The following is a 10,132-nucleotide window of genomic DNA, read 5'->3' as shown; positions in this document are numbered from 1 at the left end:
AGTACCCTAATTAAGTTAATAACAATGTACCTACCTATATAGTTTAAGTTTAAAAAATTTGGCTCTCAAAAGAAATTTCAATCGTTGTACTGTTGATATTTGGCTCTGTTGACTAATGAGTTTGCCAACCACTGATCTAGGATAATCTCCTTTACTTAAAGTCAATGGATTATAAATGTCAATCATATCTACAAAACACCTTCACAGCCACACCTACATCACTGATTGAATAACTGGGGACTGGCCATCCCCAAATGGTAGGCAAATTCTGCTTATGTGAGGCATACACCAATGAGATGTAACTCGACAGAGTATAGAAGAAGGTCTTACAGAGGGCTAATGTTTCTTGGGGAGATTTCTACAGAGTGTAGCCCCATCTCTAAAAAATCTCACTTTGTTGGCTGTGTAGACCTAATGCAGCTGAATTGTAAGTCTTTAAGGGTGGGGGCTATAATCCTTATTTCATGTTTTTAAAAATTCTCTTTTGAGTTTGTTTGTATTTTTTTAAACAATATCTCTGTTTATAAAAGGTACTTAATGAAATTGCATGGAAAATTGAAAACCCAAAAGAGGATTTATTTATTTGCCATGTCTAATGTGATTCATCACTCCATGTCTGCATAAAATTTAAGCATTGCATGAATCTTTGTGGGATTAAATCCTACTGAGAAAATGAAGCAATGTAGGAAATGTGTGAACATAATGAAAATTTCAAGCACAAGATTAACATATTTATTTCACTTGGAAGAGGCAATATTCTATTTTCCAGCACAAATGATTACTAGTAAATGGAAGCATTTTGCTTCTTCTTGCTGCCTTTGACTGAAGTGTAATTCACACCATACAGTCACCAGACAGAGCTTTAGTCTCATAAGAATGGAATAATTCAGATTGAACTATTGTCAAAGAATGCTAAATAGATGGCAGATATTTTCACTAGCAGGGTGCGAACGAAATCTTCAAATAAATAGGGCAGGCCCACTTCCCGTGAGATACATTGTACATTTCGTCTATGTCTTATCTTTTTTGAAAAAAAAATATGTTTTTATTGATTTCAGAGAGGCAGGGGGAGAGAGGGAGAGATAGAAACATCAATGGTGAGAGAGAATTATTGATCAGCTGCCTCCTCCATGCCCACTACCAGGCATCCAGCCCACAGCTTGGGCACATGCCCTGACCGGGAATCAAATCAGGACCTCTTGGTTCATAGGTCGATGCTCAGCCACTGAGCCACATCAGCCAGGCAATGCCTTAATTATCTTGACTCAAGCAGTGGAGAGAGGAAAGGTGCTCTTCCTTCGTCGTTCAGTGTTTAAAGAGATCAGGGCTCACTGCTTGCTGGTGGAACCTGCAGTCTGAGAACCCATAGTGCAGACATGCCTTTGACCAGCTATGGTCTGTGGAGCAGCTGGTCTCAGACAGGAGCGTGTGGTGAAAAGCGGCTGGGAGCATTTGAACATTTTTGCTGGGCCCACCAGTGAGCGGGGTCCCACAGGCATGGAATGGGAGCCAGGTCATTGTGAGATGCTGAGTTGAGGCTACAGAGAAGAGCTCCCTCCCTTGTCATTGATGTCACTTACATCTGTGATCTGGATCTGCCCTGACTCTCCACCAAAATATTCTTGGCAGCTGTGTCTCCAGTCCTCGGGGCCACCCTGGGGCTCTCCTCCTTGCCTGAAAGTTAATTTGACCCTAAACTGTGATAAACAAAATGGAACATTTAATTTCAGACCGATCTTAGGAAGAAGGGAGCTCAGGGGCTAAAAAATGTCATAAGACATAGAGGAGTGGGAAAACCAGAATTCACTTGCCTTCCCCCAGGAGCTACCCAAAATGGTTCAGAAGACTTCAAGGTCAACTCTTACACGAGTTCCCGGTGTTCCAGCTTGCCTAATCACACACTATAAATATGTTGACCCCAAGCTCTATCAAATCTAACCAAATGCACTGTCCTGATGGAATGGCCTGATAAAAGGAACTGTAATGATGCAAAAACTGTTTTAATCCATGGACTCTTACGGTGATGCTGAGGAGGATTCTTGATTTGCTGAGGATAGAACCTTCCTGTTTCATGAGGCTGATCCAGGATGGAGCTGAGAGGCCGGGGGATGGCTGGGCCTGGGCCAGGACTGATAGTCCCTTCACACAGCAGGTGGTGGGTATTGGTGCTGGCTGCCTGCATCAACCCCAGTGTCCTACCAGCGTCCCCCTACAGGCCTGGGGGATGCTGGAGGGACTGCTCTCTCCAGCTCCATGGAATGTCACTGCTCTAGTCCATATCATTCACTCACAATCATCACCACTTGCATTTTATGCTTCTATCAAGAAGTATAAAGTAACAAAAATGCATAAGATAAGTGATGCAATCCTAACACATTTTAGAAAAATACCGACTTGGTCCTGGCCTTACTATAAGAAGTCAGGCCCTACCTGGTTTGGCTCAGTGGATAGAACGTCGGCCTGTGGACTGAAGGGTCCTGGGTTTGATTCTGGTCTAGGACACATGCCTGGGTTGTGGGCTCGATCCCCAGTGAGGGGCATGCAGGAGGCAGCCGAGCAATTATTCTCTCTCATTATTTATGTTTCTCTCTCCCTTCCTCTCTGAAATCAATAATAATAAAAAAAAAGGTCAGCATTTCTCAGGAACCCCCAGTTTTTAAAAATTGGGGTTGAAACGGTTTGCAATATCTTCCTGTTCTGATATCACTATTGGTGAGCCTAAGGTACCATCCCCAGGACAGCGCAAACATTTCTCTCCTGGCCTCTCCGCCTGCCAGCTGTCCCAGCAAACATTTTTAAAGAAATTCTGCACCATGTGGGTTCACACCAATGCATCTTTTGGCATCCCGGGCTAGGGTGGGTGTGTGAGTAAAAATCTTTTGGAAGGAAAGGGTCAAATAATAGAGCAGTCAGTGACAAACCAACTGAAGAAGTCCATAGGGTGTAGGTCTTCTTCGGGATGAAGCCGAAGAACGGGGAGCCCTTCTCCTGTTTCCTGCGGATGGAGTCCGCAGCAAGGGCAAGACACCCATCAGCACATCCACTAACACCTGAGTGACAGGAGTGCCCATTCTCCTCACCCCCAAAGGCACGTGGGCTGTGAAACACAAGGTGCAGAATTCATTTAGAATTTAGGTAAAGTTCTGACTGTTCAAAATAAACCAAGACCATGCCTGCTGGTACATTTCTGTAAATAGATACCACATGGGGCCTCCTGGAGGGGCCTCCGGTACCCACGGGAGTCAAACAGGCAGTTAAGATCCTGGAACGTTCCGGTTAAAATAGTACATTCTTCACCTTAGCAAGGAACCTGTCTATATGTAAATGTTTGAAGAAGCAGTTTAAATCTCTGAGCAATTCAAATCCCTCTGAGGTTAAGGGCACACACGAGTCCGTTTATTTCATGTTTTAATGATTGCAGCCACGCAAGGACACAGCGGCAGGGGAGTAGTGGCTACAGGGGCAGTGCCCTGGGAGAGACGAGTCAGTGTCTGAGGCAAAAGCCTGAAGGCCTACAGCCCCCCACGGTGAGTCCAACCCAGCCCGTGGGAAGCATTTCTGGGACAATCAATGCCATCATCTGGTTTGTGAATGGCTTCATCAGCGCTCCATGGTAACAACATTAAATATGTTGTGTCAGGAGCGGCCCTTACAGAGGCGGCCTGGAGGAGAGCCAGGCCCCCGACTGAGCCTGTGATGAGCCTCCAGGAGCTGGTTGAATGGGGATCAATGACTTGCAGGTTACCAGGCAGAATAAGGACTAGAAGCAGGACAACTGTGTACAAAAACTGGAGCAAGAAAGGAGGACCCAGGGCGAGCAGCCCAAGGCAGGGCAGCGGCGCCAGACCCGCCCTGCCAGGCACTGCCGGACAAGGCCCAAAGCATCGTGGGTGGCGGCTGCCTGAGGCCCGGGCTCTGGGACACGACCCACACACTGATCAGTCTCGCACAGGCCCATGTAACCTACACTGTCTTTTCAATATCATGTTTTGGGGGTGATGCCAGCTTTTTAAAAATTTCCTCCTTTTACTTAAAGTAGAAGAACTAATTAATATAGGATGAAACCCGCAAAAGTAGTTTATTGGTAGAAAAGGGACCCTCCCATCCCCCACTCACCCACATACACACAAATCCAGATAGGAAGCCAGGCTTATTTACAATGAAGGAATGCATGGAAACTCAGGTCCTTCGTAGTTTTCACATGAAAATATAAAACTAGCCCTACCTGGTTTGGCTCAGTGGATAGAGCGTCAGCCTGTGGACTTAAGGTCCCAGGTTCGATTCCGGTCAAGGGCATGTACCTTGGTTGTGGGCACATCCCCAGTAGGAGATGTGCAGGAGGCAGCTGATAGATGTTTCTCATCGATGTTTCTAACTCTCTGTCCCTCTCTGTAAAAAATCAATAAAATATATTAACAAATATATATATATATTATATATATATATTTATACTAAAAAATATGCTGCACGATGCCTCTGTTCACAGCACTATTGACGGGGAGAAAACAGCACTTATTTAGGGACAGATACACCACAAGGTTGAGCATCAGTGAAAGAAATGTACTAGACTGTATTCCGGCCAGTGGACAGAGCCGAGGAATTGTGTCGGGGGAGGTCCCATCTCGTAGCTACCCACAGGGAGGTGGTTCTAAGACGTCCTCCGAGGACTCTCAGAACCTCTGCAGACCTAAGGCTGACCCTCAGGGCCGCAAGTCTGCTCTCAGCAGCAGCCTAGGAAAAAGTTCAGATGCTGGCGTCCTCCCCGCCTCCTATGCCAGGCATATGTGTGTGTTGCATGTAACATGTACACAGATACTGCACGGCGGTGCAGGGGAGTGTACCTGACGCGAGAAAGCACGACCAGGGCGGGAGGGAACCGGAGCACAGAGAGGAGGCGAGGATGCTGGAGGAGAAGGTGAGGTGCCTGGGCACCGGGCAGAGAGGCCAGAACCGACCAGGCTCCAGGGGCTCTGAGACGGATTTGGGTCTTTACCCTGAAAGCACTGAGGAGCCTTTAAAGTACTTCAAGCAAGGTCATTCCATATTCAGGTTTTCTTGATGAAAAGACCACGGCGGTGAGTATATCCGTTTACCAACTAAAGGTTTTCCCCGCCTACGAATGCAGCCTAGAGAACCGGTCGCCCTGTGGGGCTGGCGCCCCCTAGCGCACAGCTTGAGGAGCTGTACACAGTGCAGGAAACACAGGGAAAGGTTGGAGGCCAGAACAGGACTTTTAATAACGGTTTGTTTGCATCCTTCCAACAGCGATAGCTGCTTAGCAGGCGCCCAGTCCCAGAGCTACTCCCACCCTGGTTCTGCTTCCTGAGACAGAAGCTGAGCCGAACCCCCAGCGGAGTAGAGGGCTCATTAACCCAGATTATGTAAAGGAGCTTTTGGTTACAAAAGGCAAAGCATGCCAATAATTGAGGGAGACTGTGCTCCATGCGCCTGCACCTGGGAAGCCACCGTGCCTCTCAGTGAAGTTGTTTGGATTTTGCTTGTTAGTTGCCAAGGCACAAAGCCCCTTTGTTTATGTTCATGTCAACAATAGCTTGGAAAGTTCCTCATCTGGCAGCAGCCAGAGTTACGCCTGCCCGGCTGGGGGAAATTCCATTCTTCATGCAGCCCTTTTACAAGTATTCATGGCTGTGAGTAGAACATTTGGGAATCAGAAGGAGCCAGACAGTACTCTGGTGGAATTTATATAGCAAAGCACCGCCTAATTCCTGTGTGGGTCTCCAAGTCCTGATTAAGTGCGGCTGTGACAATGGACCAGTTTGCTCTGTCTTTCCTCCCCGCCACAATCACCTGTACTCATTGAACATGCTGTACGCTTAAATCTATTTATTATTTTCATTCTGAAGACCAATATGAAGAGCATCAAACTGCCCCCCCCTGTTTAGGTAGTAGGCCCACTACACTGAGAATCACACAAACCTCGGTTCTACCCGTTGTAATTAAAAAAGTTAAAGACACTGCATATGGATACAAAAAAAGCAAAGTTGATATATATACTTTATGTACATTATAGATATAATTTAATTTTAACTGTTAAGAGTATGGCAAGAACAATGCTGTGTTTACAAACCCATTGAACAGGGGTCCTCAAACTATGGCCCGTGGGCCACATGCAAATACAAATATTGTATTTGTTCCCGTTTTGTTTTTTTACTTCAAAATAAGGTATGTACAGTGTGCATAGGAATGTGTTCATAGTTTTTTTAAACTATAGTCCGGCCCTCCAACAGTCTGAGGGACAGTGAACTGGCCCCCTGTTTAAAAAGTTTGAGGACTCCTGCCATTGAACTTCCCTCTTGGGCACCCTGAAGATTAGCTTTCCTTACAGATATGTGGGAGTCATGTACCTACTTTCCAGTCAATGGAATGAGGACAGAAATAATCTGTAACAATAAAAACTCAATATGGTAATCAGGCCAGATGTCCTTCTGGACGTCCTTCTGGATGGGGCTGGAGCTGCAGCCACAGGATCGAGGAAGCTGCTACAGCTGCGAGGGATCCAGGCAGCCACCATGACTGCGAAGGCCTGCTCTTGCACGAATTTTGTGCATTGGGCCTCTAGTGTATCATAATTCAAGACTTGGACATGAACACCCCTATGGAAGATTTCATGCTCCCCCTCTCCCTTCACATAGCGAACATGGAGGTGATATAGAGAGGGTCATGCAAAACGTAAAAGGCCTAGATTCCTGAGTCACCGCGTGGAGGAGAGGTGCACATGAGGGCTGCCATTCAGGGTTGGCTGCATTGCACTTTGTATGAGTGAGAGATGAAGGTCTGTTGTGCTGAGATTTTAGAGGTGCCACAGAGGATAGCCTGCCCTAGTACAAGATATTGACATTGTTAGATCAAATCTAAACCTCATTAAAAGGAAAGCAATTCATTACAGTCTATGGCAGTGGGGAGGTACTGCTTTGATTATGAGTTACAAATATCCAGGATAAAAAGCTTTTATACAACCAAGCTGTCCTTCTGTGGTACATCCAAACAGCACTGAAAATAAATGAGCTATGAAGCCATGAAAAGACATGGAAAAAACTTAAAGGCATATTACTGAGAGACAGAAGCTAATCTGAAAAGGCTACCTACTATATGATTCCAACTGTATGACATACTGGAAAAAGCAAAACTATGGAGACCATAAAAATATCAGCGGTTGCCAGGGGTTAGGGGCAAAGCAGGGAGGAGGGATGAGTGGACAGAGCACAGAGGATTTGGGGGGCAATCAAACTATTCTGTATGATACTATAATGATGAACACATGTCATTATACATTTGTCCAAATCCAGAACACGTACAGCACCAAGAGTGAACCCTAATGTAAACTGTGGACTTTGGAAGATAATGATGTGTCAATTTAGGTTAATCAGTTGTAACAAATGTACCACTCTGGTGGGAGATGTTGCTAATGGGGTGGTGCTATGTGTGTGTGGGGCAGAGAGTATAGGGGAAATCTCTGTACCTTCCCTTCAACTTTTCTGTGAACCTAAAATTACTCTAAAAGTAAAATCTTAATTTAAAAAACGTTTTTGTAAGAAATAACACACCAAGAAGATGTTTATATGAGCAATCGTGTTTAGCTACTTTCAATACAAGGCTATCTAGAAGATACTGCCAATTATGTATTTGTAACTCCTGCTAATGCTATTTAATTGACTACAAGGCTATAAGCTTACATGACTAGGATCAAAACAGAACCCATTGAGAAGCATGAAGAATCTGGAGGGTGAGTTAGTTATTGAAAAAAGATTAGTATTTCTGCTTAGAAGCACTTTTTATCTCAGTTAAATATCTAGAACTCCTTTCGCTGAAATAATGGTAAATGTTATTAATACGTTTAATGTTATAGTAGTATTAAAACACAGTTGCTGTATTTTTCTTACAAACTGACAAAAAATGGATAAGGATATTGAGACACATTTCTGTTTCTCATTTAGTTGTACTCCTGTACTCACACCAGCATGCTAAATCCTATAGAATAAAGAGGTAATATGCAAATTAACCCTCATGCCCTCACAAGATGGCTGCCTACAAACAGGCAGGCAGGGGGGTTATTCAGGGATGACCAAACGACTGAACAGCAGGTTGCATGAGGCCAGTGGGGGGGGGGCAGTTGAGGATGACCAGGTAAGCGGGGGGCAGGGGTCAGTTAGGGGCAACCATGTTGGCAGAGGGGCAGTTAGGGGTGACCAGGCAGGCAGGTAGGTGAGTGATTAGGAGCCAGTGGTCCAGGATTGTGAGAGGGATGTCCGACTGCTGGTTTAAATCAGGCTGGGCTGAGGGGACCCCCCCCCCCTGCATGAATTTTGTGCACTGGACCTCTAATATAATACACAGCTGTGTATTACTGAGTTGGGTGCTATACTGATATTTATTAATCAAATTTTACTCATATAGAAATAGGTAATAAAATAATGTTTTATGCCATTTGTCCAGATGATTTTGGAGTGGAAGATAAGATTATGTTGAAAAGTAAATTGTAAGCTCCTTTACTGAAGTTGCTGTTTATACTTCTTTGCATGTCCTCATATAAATTCATGCAAGGCAGGCCAGGAGGAGACAGGGAGGAGACAGGAGCGAAGGAAGGAGCCTGGGAAACAACCTAATGCAATGCCTGCCCCCAACTATAGCATCCCAGTGATTCACTGTACAAAAGGCAAGCTTTGCCCTGGCTGAAGCTATTTTTGATATCTAAGGGTGTCCAGCTGTTAAATAGGGCAGGGATACAAAAGGAAGGCATTGTGTCAGCTCATACTCAAAAACAAGTGGGCATCAGGCATCATTTTGACTATTTAATTCATGGCAAAAACACAGCCAATGGACTAGGGGTTGGGGAAGAAGGAAGAGGTAATGTATGAGTGGGAAGAGTGAAAAGGAAGTAGGGTCTGACCTCTGGGAAGGAAGCTTCAGGCAGATAACCAGAGATTTGGGGTGGGGTTCAAGTTAAGGTTGGCAGGAGAGGTCTGGAAATCTTAGGCAGGGAGAACTGAGGCATAATACCACTGAGATGAACTGCCCAAGTGAACTTCCAGTGTTATCAATAAACATAAAAGGAATAACAGCTGACAAACATTGGATACTTCATGGGTGCTGGTACATCATCTCATTGGAATATAATGCTTACAGCAGCCCAATGATATTGTTACCAGTGTCTCCATTTTTAGAGATTAGGAAAGTGAAATATTGAAAGACTTACTAGTATCAAGGGGGCAAAGTCATACAGTGGTAACAAGCAGAGGTGGGATTAGAGTGCAGGCTTTCTAACTCCCCACACCCAAGGAGCTTGGCTGGTACCAGACACCATAGGGGTCAAAGGTCTCAGACAAACTCTGTCCTACATAGGACCCGATAAGGAACTAGATTGTGTGAATCAACTGCTGGAGGAGTCAGAGCCTTTAAGGGACATTTTCTTTCACCCTCCACCTAACCACAGGGACTTCCATCCAGTTGGTGAATGGTCATTGTTCATTTGTGGGTTGCTTTTGCATCCAAGTTAGAGAGACTCAGGATAGAACAGCAACAACGGAACCATATCCTCTGCTAACCCAGGATGGAGGTCTAGCTGCCTGGGAGAAAAATGTTCTTTTTCGCAGAGGCAAGATGCCACATGCATCTTCTCATAAATCATGAACCTTCGAGATCTACTAGACTGGTCATCTGTACAATTTGGAACAGTTGGCCCAATATGTCAGTTGACCCAGTTTAATAAATGTATGTATAACTTGAGTTAGACACACAGTGGCTACCCAAATGAATTAATTGTGTCTTTTTAGTGTTCTCTCTTCCCATGTGCCTGGCATGTAATAAGCGCTCAATAAAAGTAGGCTGCCCTTGTGTGTGTTACTATCCTATCTAATAAAAGACAAAAAGGGTAATTAAGTGTACCTCCTCTACGCTTCCCATTGGCTAATCAGGGCGATATGCAAATTAACCACCAACAAAGATGGTGGCCGGCAGCCACGCAGCTGAAGCGAGCTCATATGAGGCTTGCTTGCTCCAGTGATGGAGGAAGCCAAGTTTCCCTGCCTGCCACGGCCCGGCTCTGAGCTCCGAAAGCAACAGAGTTTCAATTATAGAAGCTAAACAAACCCCAGATACCTGCTTTTAGCAGGCC

This window comes from Myotis davidii, unplaced genomic scaffold (assembly GCF_000327345.1).
Source record: "Myotis davidii unplaced genomic scaffold, ASM32734v1 scaffold1040, whole genome shotgun sequence".
Lineage (NCBI taxonomy): Eukaryota > Metazoa > Chordata > Mammalia > Chiroptera > Vespertilionidae > Myotis > Myotis davidii.
The sequence above is the reverse complement of the archived record's forward strand: the minus strand, read 5'-3'. Positions refer to the sequence as shown.